This window comes from Trachemys scripta, chromosome 24, assembly GCF_013100865.1.
Source record: "Trachemys scripta elegans isolate TJP31775 chromosome 24, CAS_Tse_1.0, whole genome shotgun sequence".
NCBI classification, from domain to species: Eukaryota; Metazoa; Chordata; order Testudines; family Emydidae; genus Trachemys; species Trachemys scripta.
In genome coordinates this window covers 4,382,852-4,396,381 of record NC_048321.1, presented here as the reverse complement: position 1 = coordinate 4,396,381, position 13,530 = coordinate 4,382,852, and positions in this window count along the sequence as shown.

Genomic DNA, 13,530 nt, shown 5'->3' with positions numbered 1-13,530 from the left:
GCCAAACCTTGGGCACCAGTGTTGCAAGGGCTTTGAGGATCTCAGTGGCACCGACATTTTGGACTTAGGCGGCAGAGGCAGCTGCGTTAGCCCAGTGCCTGAGCCACCTGTTCATCCCTCCTCCGTGCGCTGTGCCCAGTCTGAGATGTCTTCAGCTCACGCAGCTAGAAAAGCCTCTGTGTTAGCTGTTGCTGCATAGCATCCCCCAGAAATAATCCTAGCCAACCAACAGTCACTGAATCCGCCGAGGCTAAATCGGTTCTTCCCTCGGCCGCAATCGGCTGGCCGTGGTTTTGCCCCACAGATGCTCATCTGCAAATCTGTAAACAAGCAGCCGGAGGAAGAGCTCTTCCTGCTTTGGAGATTAAAAAAAACCCTTTGGACTCAATCTCGGAACTTGCTGCAAAACTGCAAGGGTGGCAGGACATGTGCCATGGTTAAATCCACGTACAAACCCACCCAGCGCAGGATTGATATGAACCAGGGGGCTCAGCTCCCCTGTGGGACAGCAGTGACTTCCCCGATGCGATCCTCCAATCCGGGACTCGTGACGAACAGCTCCGAGATCAACAGCCTGCTGGGGGCTGAGGACCTGTCTGTCTCCGGTGCTGGGTGCTCTCCAAAGAAACGGACACATCGCAGAAAGCTCCCGCATCACCCAGGACTGCCCGGAGAAAGCCAGCCTCAGGATATTTAAGGAAAAGCCCCCAAACAGCTGCATAATTACATCTCCAGACACCTAAAATGACATTTGCAAAGCACCTGGAGCACCTCGAATGCCAGGTGCCGTGGCTACACACAGAACGTTGGCGGCTGGAGGAGGAGTGACTAGGAGGATGTTTATCATGGACTGGGCATGTGATTGTACAGTGGCAGAATCAGTAACAGAACCCAGGAGTCCTGACTCCCAGTCACCTGCTCTAACCACTAGCGCCCAAGCCAATCCCAGAGCTGGCCTAGAACCCAGGATTATTCGCCCCCTCCTCACACACCTGTGTGTGCCGCCATGGATGGCGAGGGACAAAGACAGGAAGATGCGGAGGGAGAGAGGAAGGAAACGAGCGAGTGCCCTGTTTGGGTTGTTTCCACTGGTTACAAACCAGCTTCCTGCGTCCCTGTTCCTGTGCTACATCCTGTCAGCGTGACAGGCCCCACCCCAGCTGCCATCTCTCTCCCAACCCCCCAAGCCTTTGTATTTAGGGCAGCGCCAGCATTCAGGAGAGCAACAAGCCGGGAGATTACTTCTGCCCAAATGGGGTCAGCGGTAGCAGAGCAATTCCCATCACGGCAGGTCTGGGCCGCGTGATCCACACTAAGCAGATTGTCCAGGGGAGATAAAGAGGGGCGGGGGGTATGGAATGGAGCTCGGATTCCCGCTGTCTCCAGGATGGGGGTCCCGGGGGTGTGTGGGAGGCAGTGTCTCCATCCACCTCCGGGGGGCTCTTCTTCCTGCTCAGGGTGGGCCAAGATAAGTGTGAGGACTGGCCCATCCTACTCCCAGCAAAGCCAATAGATAGAACATCCTGAGACTCCTGCTTGGCGTCGGACTTGGCGCAGCCTGACATTTTGATTAAAAAACCACAAAGGATATAAAATGAACACGGCCCAGATTAAAGGGATTAAAAGCTGGTCTCAAAATGTAATTGTAACTGGGGAGTCGTCATTGAGTGGGCGTGTTTCCAGCGGGGTCCTGCGGAGATCGGTTCTTGGGCCCACCCTATTGAATGTTTGTATCAATGACCCGGAAGAAAACCTAAAATCGTCCCTGCTAAAGTTTGCAGGTGACACAAAGATTGGGGGAGCGGTAAAGAAACAGGACAGGTCACCGACAGAGCGATCTGCATTGCTTGGTCCATGGGCGCAAGCAAACGATGCGTTTTAATATGGCTGCATGTGAATGTACACAGCTAGGAACAAAGAGTGCAGCCGTACTTACAGGATGGGGGACTCGATCCTGGAAAGCAGGGACTGTGAGAAAGATCTTGGGGATCGTGGTGGATAATCAGCTGAACGTGAGCTCCCAGTGGGATGCAGTGACCAAAAGAGCTAATGTGATCCTGGGCTGGGGAGGCATAAACAGGGGAAGCGCGAGTAGGAGCAGAGAGGTTATTTTATCTCTGTATCTAGCACTGGTGCGACTGCTGCTGGGGTCCTGTGCCCAGTTCCAGAGCCCCCTCTTCGAGAAGGACGTTGATAAATTGCACAGGGGTCAGAGAAGAGCCACGGAAATTATTAAAGGATGAGAAAACCTGCCGGAGAGCGAGAGAGACAAAGAGAAGGTGAAGGGGGGACTTGATCACAGTCTATAAATATCTGTCTGGGGAACAAATATTTAATAACGGGCTCTTCGGCCTAGCCGAGAAAGGTCCAACACGATCCAATGGCTGGAAGTTGAAGCTAGACCAATTCACACTGGAAATAAGGTGTATGTTTTTAACAGTCAGAGTAATTAACCACTGGATCAATTTCCCAAGGGTTGTGGGGATTCTGCATCACCCACAATCTTTAACTCAAGAGGGGATATTTGTCTAAAAGCTCGGCGCTGGTTATTGTCTGAGTTACGCCGGTCAGAGGGATGATCACAGTGGTTCCTTTTGGCCTGGGAATCTGTGACTCAATGGGAGTGTTTGCCCATGATCTCAGTGGGGACAGAATTTCAGGGGTGATTGGAGTGGGCAGCCCCATCTCACCTCGGCAGAAAGGTCCCTGCTGTGAAATGACTTGCCCTGGGTCACGCAGCCAGTCGTGGCAAAATCAGGAACAGAACCTCGAAGTCCTGGCCTCCAGCCCCTTTGCTCCCTCCTGGTCCGAGCCAGGCCCAGAGCTGTGCTTTAGCCATGAGCCCGTCTTCCGTTTGTGTTTCTAGACGGCTGCAGCAGCCACAGGGTCAAATCTCCTGCCCCTGGCCACCAGCCAGCTGGCAGACTCGGTGTCTGGCTATGAGTGGCCGGCAGGGTCTGGCCGAGGTCGAAGGTTGGCTTGTCTTGCAGATGCTAGGTCACCTGTTAATGTGGTGGGTCGTTAGCTCAGCCAGTTGGAAGAGGCAAGAGGTGAGCACGAAGTCCCCTCTCCTCTGTGCTTGTGGAGCCGACAGGCTGGGCTGGGACGTTAAGGGAGTGCACAGATCATTCTAATGGCGGCAGCTGAGACAGGCAGGGAGAGACCGTCCCTGCCCCAGCTGAGATCAGGGCCCTCTTGGGCTGGGTGTTGTCCGGACACCCAGGGAGAGACAGTCTCTGCCCTAGCTGAGATCAGGGCCCTCCTGGGCTGGGTGTTGTCCGGACACCCAGGGAGAGACAGTCCCTGCCGCAGCTGAGAGGCACATCATGCTGGAGGCAGGACTGGGGCGGGCCATCACTGGGGCCTGCTCCGTGATCCACCTGTGAACGCGCAGCGGATGAGTCTCTAGCTGTGACAGAGCTGGTGCCCCCTGCTGGGCTGTTCAAGATAGCGGGTCGCTCCAGGGGACCAAATTCCCTGGGAATCTCAGGTGGGTCGGGCCTGCCGGGCTCTGAGGTACCACCCTGAGCCCCCTGCTGGCAGATGAGTGTAGAAACAGGGCCCATCGATATAGAGGTGAGGATGGGGGGCCAGGGTGGGGGGCTGGTTCAGTTACACCTTTGCATGGAAAGGCTGGAGGGTATTTCTCCCCACGTGGCTGGGGGCTGGCTGAAGCTCCCCCGCTCCCAGCTGCTGCTGAACATCCCTGCCCACTCACTCCAAGCACCTCCTCTCTCCACTGCATCCTTTCCCATCCCCGATCTCCTGCATCCTGGGGTGGGAGGTAGAGCACCCCTTTCAACCCTCCCACCCCAATCTACTCATTTATAAGAGGCAAATACTGCAGCAGACCTGCAGCTGCTCACAGCTTCCCAGGTGTAGCAGGGAGTGACCCCAGGGCCTTCTATGCTGGAAACCTGACACCTGAACTAAAGGAGAATCCCCACTGGCTGTCAGTAGTGTGGGGGCTCTGACACACAGCCAGGCAGTTCTGCTTCCATCCAGTGGGAAGTGGTGATCTCTCTTACACACACACACACACACACACACACACAGAGTTTAGACTGGTACCTAGAGACTGCTGCCACCCCCATTCCCCCTCCATCTTTGCGCCCATCTGCTCTGCCAAAGCAGGGCACAGCCGAGGTTGTGCTGGGTACTACCCTGGGCCTAGGAAGTGGGTGCACCTGTGCCCCAGCCTTGTACCCACCTGGTGCGGGGGGAGGTGGGGGAGGATGGCGCCTGGCGCCCCCAGGATCTCTCCAGTCAAAGAGAAGGGAACTGATCCTACCTAGCTAGTGAGGAGGGGATGCCAGGGTTAAAATAATGCTGGACTCGGCAGTTGCCATGGCGATTTCTTTGCGCCTAGAAACCCAACCACTGTTGCTTCCAGTCCCCTGGGGGGTCCCTCCTATGCCTCCCTCCTCCTCCCCCCCCCCAATCAAGCTGCTCAGCCCATTTCACATTTCATCAGGGCCGCAAACTTTAATTTGCTCTGTCAAACCAGCCCCCACGTTTCCCAGCTGCTTGGGGGGCGGGAGGGACAGGGAGGAGAATGGGCGGGGGAACCACATGCTGGGGAGAGACTGACCTGCAGAGGGTTTGTGCAGGGCAGCTTCTCTGACAGGGAATCAACTGCCCCCCACCCCAGAGGAACCTGTATTCATCCCCCTCCCCTGCCAGCTGCAGACTCTGCCCTGGGCATGATCTCCCCCTTGTTCTAGGGCCTTTCCTCCCCCAGTCGCAGGCTCAGGGCAGCTCTGCTGTTTCCAGCCCTCCCATCTCCTGCGCTGCACTCTCCCCTGCCCAAGAAAGTGGAGATCTTCTGAGTGGGGAGAATCAGACATTTCAGCCGCAGACACCAACCCCTGCCCCCGCCCGCCCAAGATTCACCAATGGAGCTGCTGCCGAATGCTGGCTCCCAAATCCAAAGTCTTGTGTGCTTCTACAGTGCCCTTCATCTGAGGAGCTCACAGCTCTTGATTTCCTGGTTCCTAATTTGCAGATAACAAAGGCACAGGAAGGGGAAGTGACTGGCCCAAGAGCTGGGAAAGGAACCCCGGAGTCCTAGCTCCCAGTCTCCCTTCTCTAACCTCTAGAGAACCCAGGAGGCCTCCTGCTCTAAGCAGTAGACTCCACTCCCTCGCCAGAGAGGTGTGTTGTGGAACCCAGGAGTCCTGGCTCCCAGACAATGCTCCGTTCTCTGGAGGGAGGGGTTGTGGCAGAGCAGTTCAGGAATGCGGACAGGCCCGAAGCCAGGGAGAACCAATTTAAATGTTTGATGTTAGTGGGGATGGACCCAAGCCGGCTGGATACACAGGAAGCATAAACCAAACTCCTTCTTGCTTTTTCCTTGTCACTCCACTGAGGAAATAGCCTGGCTGGGGAGAGAAAATAATTACTCTCATCACAGCATCCAGCTGGTGTGTGTGAGCTGCTTTTTGTGAATGGGACTCCCTGAGCCACGCCCCTTCATGCATATTCAGGAAGCACTTTGCATGTAAGGCATGAATGGAGGCAGAAGGGGGTGGTCACTTGGCGCAGCCCTTTCATGGTCTTCCTCTGCCTATTGCAGGGTCTGGTTGGCCTCCCTCTTCTTGTCTTATTACTGACCCAGTAATCTCTGCCCACCATAGCACCAGCTGAATGCCTCCCCTGGCTTGCCATCCTGGGTCCTTTCCACCAGAGCTGAGCACACCAGCTGCCCCCGTGTGGTGACACTGGGCACGTGGGCTGGGAACTGGAGAGCCAGGAAGAACCACAGGGTCTGTCTGTGCCTAGCAGCCCGGATAAAGAATCCCCCTTTAGATCCAGTGTAGCCCTGTGCTGTGAGGGACACTGCAGGTCCCAGTGTCCCCATGGGGAAGGCCACTGCATCCCCTAGCCCGTGTGATCTACTCCAGCTCCCCCACCACTCACTCCCCATTCCCCCACTAGATGTTTGAGTCCACATCTACCTCTCCCAGGTCATCCTTGCCCTCCAAAGGGATTTTGGCCCCTCTTGGCTCTGCCCCTGAATGGCCAGGAGGAAGCGCTGTCTAGCACCACTGAGACCCCACCAACTGGGCTCGACACCCAGCAGCATCCAGCTGCTGGTTGGGAGGCTACCTGTCCTGTGACTGGCAGTCCCCAGGGGGAAGCCAGCAGTCTGAGTAGCAGGGCCAGGGAAGATTCGAAGCAGAGGTGGATCATCTGGAGGGATGACCCTGTTTTCCTCATTCTAATAAAGTTCCTTGTTCAGGGTTGGAAGAAGGCAAGTCACTACTATTGTCACCTGACTCGAGTGCTGTGTGATGCTGTACAATGCCCTGGGCGAGAGAAATCTCCATTGTCCGCAACTGTGGGGAAGGGAGGGGTGTGTGTGTGTGTGAGAGAGAGAGAGAGTGAGAATTTTCCCTTCCCCATTTTTCTGCCAGCTACAGAAAATGTTGTAAAATTAAATAAAAAGGGGGGAGGGGGTGTAGGATGTAGATCGGTATTTTGAAAAAAAAACAAACCACAGAATTTCTCTCCCTTTTCCCAGCTAGTTCTAGAAATAATGTTGCCGTGGGAGCCTTGTGCTTGGAGTTTATCTCAGTTCAGTCTGAGAATTGGAATATAGATTACAAACACACCCCCAAAGGAACAAATCACATTGCATTAGTCACTGGAATTATGACTAGCTGGGATGGAATGGATCCATCCAGCCCGCGACTGTAACACGTTTAGCTACTGATAGCAATTAAATCTCCAATGTGTTCATTCACTGAGCAATGTATTTATTGATGCTGTTTATTTGCTGACCTCTTTACTGACCTGTCTTCCCTGGGGGAGAATGAATCTTAATTCATTAATGCTTTAGGGGCATTAGAAGGTGTGAGAGCACTGTAACACAGCAATTTGCAGTATAATTTATGTATAAATATGAATTAAGTCTCCCAGCCCCTGCACTGGGGGTATGGGGTGTCCTTTATAGATGGAGAAACTGAGCAACAGAGCAGAGAAGTGAGATTCCTAGTGGCATAGGTGGCTCCTGCTTGGGTTCAAACCCCCACGTGTACCTTTTCGGGGGACAAATCTGTGATAAGATGCCTAGATTCCAAGGCCAGAAGGGACCATCTAGTCTGACCTCCTGGATAACGTGGGCCAGAGAACTTCCCCAAACTAATTCCTAGAGCAGATCTGTTAGAAAAAAAAAAATCCCCTCTTTATTTAAAAATGGTCAGTGATGGAGAATCCACCACAGCCCTTGGTAAATTGTTCCACCGGTTAATTGCTCTCATCGGTACAAATTTACCCCTTTATTTCCGGTCTAATGTGTCTAGCTTCAACTTCCAGCCATTGGATCGGGTTCAACCTTTCTCTGCTTAGACTGAAGAGCCTGTTATTACATACTTGTTCCCAGGGTAGATATTTCAAGATGTCATCAGGTCACCTTTTAATCTTTGCTTTGTTAAACTAAAGAGATTGAGCTCTTTCAGTCTGTCACTGTAGGGTTTTTTTTTTTTTTTAATCCTTTAATCATTCTTGTTGCTCTTCTCTGATCCCTCTCCAATTTATCAATATTCTTCTTGAACTGTGGACACCAGAACTGGCCACTGGATTCCAGCAGCAGTCGCCACAGTGCAAAATATAAAGGTAAAATAATCTCTCTGCTTCTCCTCGAGATTCCCCTGTTTATGCCTCCCAGGGTCACATGAGCTCTTTTGCCTAATGAGCTCTTTAAATTAGTAGACAAAGGCCTGGATGATGAAAATTCCCAACTGTTTGATAATGAGATCAGACTGGTCAACAAGAGTTCTAGAGCAATGTGATGCTGAAGTTGGATTGGCCCACTGGTGTTCTAGGACAGTGTGCTAAGGTTGGATTGGCCCATGGGTGTTCTAGAGTAGTGTGACAATAAGATAGGATTAGCCCATTTGGGTTCTAGGGCAGTGCGGCAATAAGGTTGGATTGGCCCGCGGGGGTTTCAGAGCAGTGTAATGCTGAGGTCGGATTGGCCCATGGGTGTTCTAGAGCAGTGTGACAGTAAGGTTGGATCGGCCCATTGGGGTTCTAGGGCAGTGTGATGCTGAGGTTGGATTGTCTGTCAGTGGTGTCACTGTATGTCCCCACTGTTTGTTCCTATGCCCCACACGTTGTCACCACCACTGTGTGCTGCTCTCCCCCTGGGAGTGACGGTTTAATCATCTAGAGCCCAGCCGCTGACTGAATTGGTCAGTCCCTGGGACTCCCCTGGAATTGCAGTGAGTATCTGGGTGGTGGTTGGGGTGTGGGAGACAATCCCTGGAATGCCGTTCCGGAGCCTCCTGCAGACTGCTCCCTGGGATCCCCCAGCCAGCCCCCTTCCTTCCAGCTCCACCGCTCTCTCCTCTTCCCGAGTGTCAGGCTGATGCCTCATGGCTTCAATTACCAGGAGCTTGAAAGGCTTGATTGTCTGGAGCAAAGTGAAACCATCAGCTTTCCTCACCCCGTGCCCCGCCCTGCTGCTGCTTGGGCCCTGGGGGCCTCTCTTTTCATAACCCACCCCTCCCCTCAGTTAAACTCCTCCTCCCGCCCCCATTGCTATGTGTTATTGCCCTGATGTGTCACTTTCCCCTCCTTGCTGAAATGCAGCCACCTCTGGGGTGGAATGGGGCAGCTGGGTAACAGCTGCTTCGCACTTTGGGACAGGAAGTGAAGGAAAATCCTGCCTCCATGTGAAACAGCAGCGGGTTGCACAGGGTGAGATGGGCTCCTGCCACTGGAGGTTTCACCCGTCCCTGTAGTGGAGTGAGTGTGCCCTCCCCCCAGCTCCCCTCCTCTGGGGCTGGCTCTGGGGGCCTCCTGTTCCTGAGCCCCCAAAGGGGAACTGGAGCTTCCCCAGGCAGAGGCAGAGAGGAGAAGGGGACTTGGCCCCTGGCCTCCCTGCAGTTTGGGAGATGGGGAGATCCTGATCTCTACGTTCCCTGAGGGGGACAGGGCAGGGCTGCATCTTGTGCCCTTCTGGTGGCTGGAGAAGCCAACGCTGTCCCGAATGCCCTGAGTCATGGGGTGTGCAGGGGCCACTGCTCGGACAGGCCTTGTGGAGCCCGTGAGTAGGCAGAGGCTGGGAGCGTGGGCTTGTTTTCCCTCCATGGCCCCCTGGGAACTGTCGTCTCTGAGCCAGTCTCTGTAGTTAAATAGCAATAGATGAGGATCGCTTTGGAGATGCATTAAGCGGCAGTTAGAAGGGCCTGATTTATAGCTAGCCTCAGGGTACGTGCCGGCATCTAACTAATACACAATTACTGAGCTCGTGTGCCATGAGGGCCCCATGATAACCCACCTGACACATGGTAACTGACATGGGATAATGGACAGCACATGCCGCAACTACATGCAATGATGCCACATGCTGTAACTGCACATGTGATGATGGCACATCCCATAAATAGCATGCAATCATATGCAACTGGCATGTCCTACATGATCACACATGACATAGCAGACCCACACTAGCTGTCCTGGTTGATGTGTGGGATACATGACATAGCTGATCTCACATGTCACCGTACACAACTGGCATGCCATAAATTACCCCACATGCCATAACAATGATAACTAACATGACACATGGTAACGGGCCTGGGATGACCAAAAGCACATGCCATAAATGACATGGGACTTCTGACAGCACATGCCATAGTTGATCTCACTTGTGATACCATGGAACTGTCATTCCATAAATGACCACATTATCCTGCCATAACAGACAAGCGATAAGTTACCATGGGTAATATCATTTGGACTGCAGTAACTGAAAGCACATGTAACTTATGTACAATAATTGACTTGACACGTGTAACCCCAGAACATGCTGTAACAGATCACCACATGTGATAACATACAACTGACATGCAATAAATGACCCAAAGTGCCCCCCCATCACTGACAAAATGTGTCACCTGTTATCCCCCGCACCAAATTTCTTGTAGCCAGGGGCAATTGGGCCTGATTCTTATTTGGGGCAGGCCCCTTTACCCTACCAGAGTGCTGCGAAGGGGCCTTCCTATAACGGCCAGTCAGACATTATTGGTCGCCTTTGGTTAAGCTGCCATGGAGTTATTTCTGGGATCCGTTTCTCATCCACCATCTTAGGCAGGGATACTAGTTCTATAGCATTTTGCCTCCACGGATCTCAAAGAGCTTTACAAGGAAGATCAGGTTTATTATCCTTGTTTTACCATGGGGAAACTGAGACATGGAGACTCACCCAAGGTCACCGAGCGAGTCCATGGCCAAACTAAGAACAGAACCCAGGAACCCTGACTTAGCCAAAGCTGGTCCAATGCACCTGTCTGGTGGGTTTGCTGTCACAGAGAAGGTGCAGAGCATATGACTCTAATGGGCAGTAGGGGGTGCTGTGGAGTATCTTGTTTTGAGATTGGCTGGTGACCCCTTTCCTATTGGTTCAAGGCTATTGTCTGTTTGCTGTAACATTTGTATAAGACCACAGTAACCTGTACTGGCTTGGGAGCTGAGAGGGGGAGGTGATCTTTATCCCTCTATTTGAGAGCTTGTAGAGATTAACCCTAGAGGATTTTCTGTAGAACTTGCAAAGTGAAAGAGAAGCGCCATGAACTGGGATGCAGGTGGGACACGTACAGCCATGTCGCCCTGGAGCAGTGGTTTTGGGTCCAAATGCCCATGGAAGTCAATGGAGTTTGGCTCAGAGCGTACTAGCTATTCAGGGTTTGGGGCATGAGACTGGAAGGGTCAAGGCCTGGCCAAACTGACTTGGGACAGGCAGATGGGAGCTGGAACAACATGGACTGCGCTGGGCTGACTTGGGTTCAGAGAACTGAGCCGAGTCTTTCCGGGCATTCTTTGCACTAGTGAATACATACTGCACTAGGATGAGGAGAGACTGGCATTGGGGCAGCTTACCCCTGGGAAAGATAAGAACCACTCCTCTCCCAGATCCAGGCAGAGAACCTAGAGGACCTGACTCCCTGTGTCCCCACTCTAACTACTAGACCCCACTCCCCTCCCAAAGCTGGGAATAGAACCCACAAGTTCTAACCCACAGTCCCCCTCCTCTAACAGCACTTCCAGCCATCTCTGTACCATGCTCTTTTCTTCGTGCCACCCAGCTTGCCTGGGAAACGGGCAGGAAGCCAGGCTGGGCAGTTTATTATCCCTGAAGGGCTGTGTTACGCCGGCGGGACAAAAGGGAGAGAAAGGAATAAACAAAACAAAAAGAGGGGGAGAAGAGAGAAAACCAGTCAGAATGAAAGTGGCGGGGGGAGGGAAGGAGAAGTGAAAGGCGCGGATGAATGGGGAGGAAACCTTCCCTGGGATGGAGCGAATGGGAGAGACCGGCAGAGAAAGGATTCCCCTGTGCACTACACTCACAAGTTGCAGGGGCAGCCTGGAATACTGAGTGCAAAAAAATCCGCCTGCAACAACAGCGGAAAAAAGAACCCAGGAGACCGGGCCAAGAGCCGAGCCAGTGATTCATTGTTTCAGGAAGACGGGCCAGCTGGGAAACGTTTCCCTTTAAAGAAACACAACAGGAATTTCCCCTTCCCAGTGAAACCAGGAGAATAGAAAAGCAGCCCTGAGAAAGGGGGTGGCCTGTGAGGTTTCTATGGAGAGAAAATGGGGCCAGGAAATGCACTTGCATGCGCATGCTACACACGCCCTCCTTCCCCCACGGCCTGTGCACAGCTGGGGCATGACCGGCCTGTGGCAGGAGATGGGGTCGTGGCCAGTTGAAATGAACAGATCGTGTAGTAGTGAGATGGGGCTGGTGGGAACAGTCCCAGACTCTAGAAAGGGGTTAGATTGGATCCCTGAGCCCAACACTTGGGTAGATAACGTGATGTCTGGTGAGACAGATACAGCTCTGTCAGTGGAGAGATGCGGGGGAGGTGGGGGCTGCAGAGGAGGAGACTCTCATGCCTGCAGTGGGCAGAGGGTGTGGCTGGAGAAGAGGGAGGAGGCTGTTGCTAGAAGGACAGAAGATGCCTGGATATTCAGCGAGGGGTAAGGGCCCAGGGCCTGGCTGGATCACAGCCTGGAAGGAGTAAATGGGGGGAGATCCTGAACTGAGCAGGCAGGCAGTGGGGTTATCTGGGGATGGGAGTGTCTCTGTTTAGTTAATTGTGTATAAAATTTTGGTCCTTCTCCTGGAGCCAACATTTCCGGTCTACATCCGGCTGCCCTGTCCCAGTCTCGAGCGCTCTTGAGCTCCCCGCAGCAAAAGGAGAGGGTGGGTGCGGCAGGGCAAAGGGCTTTGTAGGGATTGGCTGTGGGTGCAGGCCTGGGTTTCGGGCACCACCACTGCGGGCGTGTTCGGCTCCAGGTTTGTGGCTTGGGTCTCTTGTACACTGAGGGGCCCTCTGTGAAAGTCGTGCTGGGATCCCAGTCTGGCTCCAGTGTTTGTTCTCAGTGAATCTGGTTATTCCAGAGGAGATGATGCTCTGTTGGGCAGTGTAGAGATGGGGGCATCCAGCTTTCAGCACCCTCTAGTGGTCATGCCAAGGACAGACGTTCTTAGCTCAGGAAATGCCTCTTGAGAGGGACAAAATAAGCCCAGCTGGGCTGTTAGCAGTAAAGCCCGGGGTCTCTGTCCCAAATCTTTACCGAAATCAGGGGGGGTGTATCATGGGTGGGCCAGGACCGGGGTGAGAGTGCTATAGAAGCCCCAGAGACATGGGGATGGAGGGAGACTTTAGAGAGATGAAGGAGTTGGATGGATCCTGGAGAACTATGTGGGGATGGAGGAATTGGGGCATTGGATATTGGTGGCCAGACGTGATGGATAGATTACATATTGTGTTAGGTGATCGCTGGCTGGTTACAATGAAAGGATCGATACTGTGGACAGATGTATGGATTGACGCATATATTCTGTGGCAGATGGATACTGGGGATGGGTGGACAGGTGGATACTGGGGATGGATGGATAGACAGATGGATACTGGGGATGGGTGGACAGGTGGATACTGGGGATGGATGGATAGACAGATGGATACTGGCGATGGATGACTGGATGGATGGAGCCCCACTTTGCCACACACACACACACACCCCCAGCTGGCTGCTGGCCTCACTGCCACCTTTCCATCAGGAAAAGTCAGAGATAATCTGGGCCCTGACAGAACCAACCCCCGCTGTCCTCCCCCCACATCCCCACCCCATGTCTCTCCAGGCGCCAGGTGTGCGGGATGGGGGGGAGGGGGTGTTGCCCCAGGGGAGAAGGAGAGAAAGAAGAAAACAGTAAGTGAAAGAAATAGTGGTTGCCATGGCGACCGCCTTTACCGTCATGGTGGATGGCAGTGGTTTCCAGGGCAACCAAGAGGGAACGAGGCGGCTCAGTGCGAGGGATGGGGGGGCTGGGCTCTGGGGCAATATTGTGCACTGTTGCCAGAGTTTGGATGCAAGATCTCAGGCCCAGGGAAGCCCCCATAGGTCCCATCTCCTCCCGTACCCAGGGCCCAGCACGAGGTCACCCCTACAGACTTCCCCAGCAGCCCTGTATCCAGCAGCCCAGGACTCCCAATGGCACCTCCTTGGGGGGTCTGT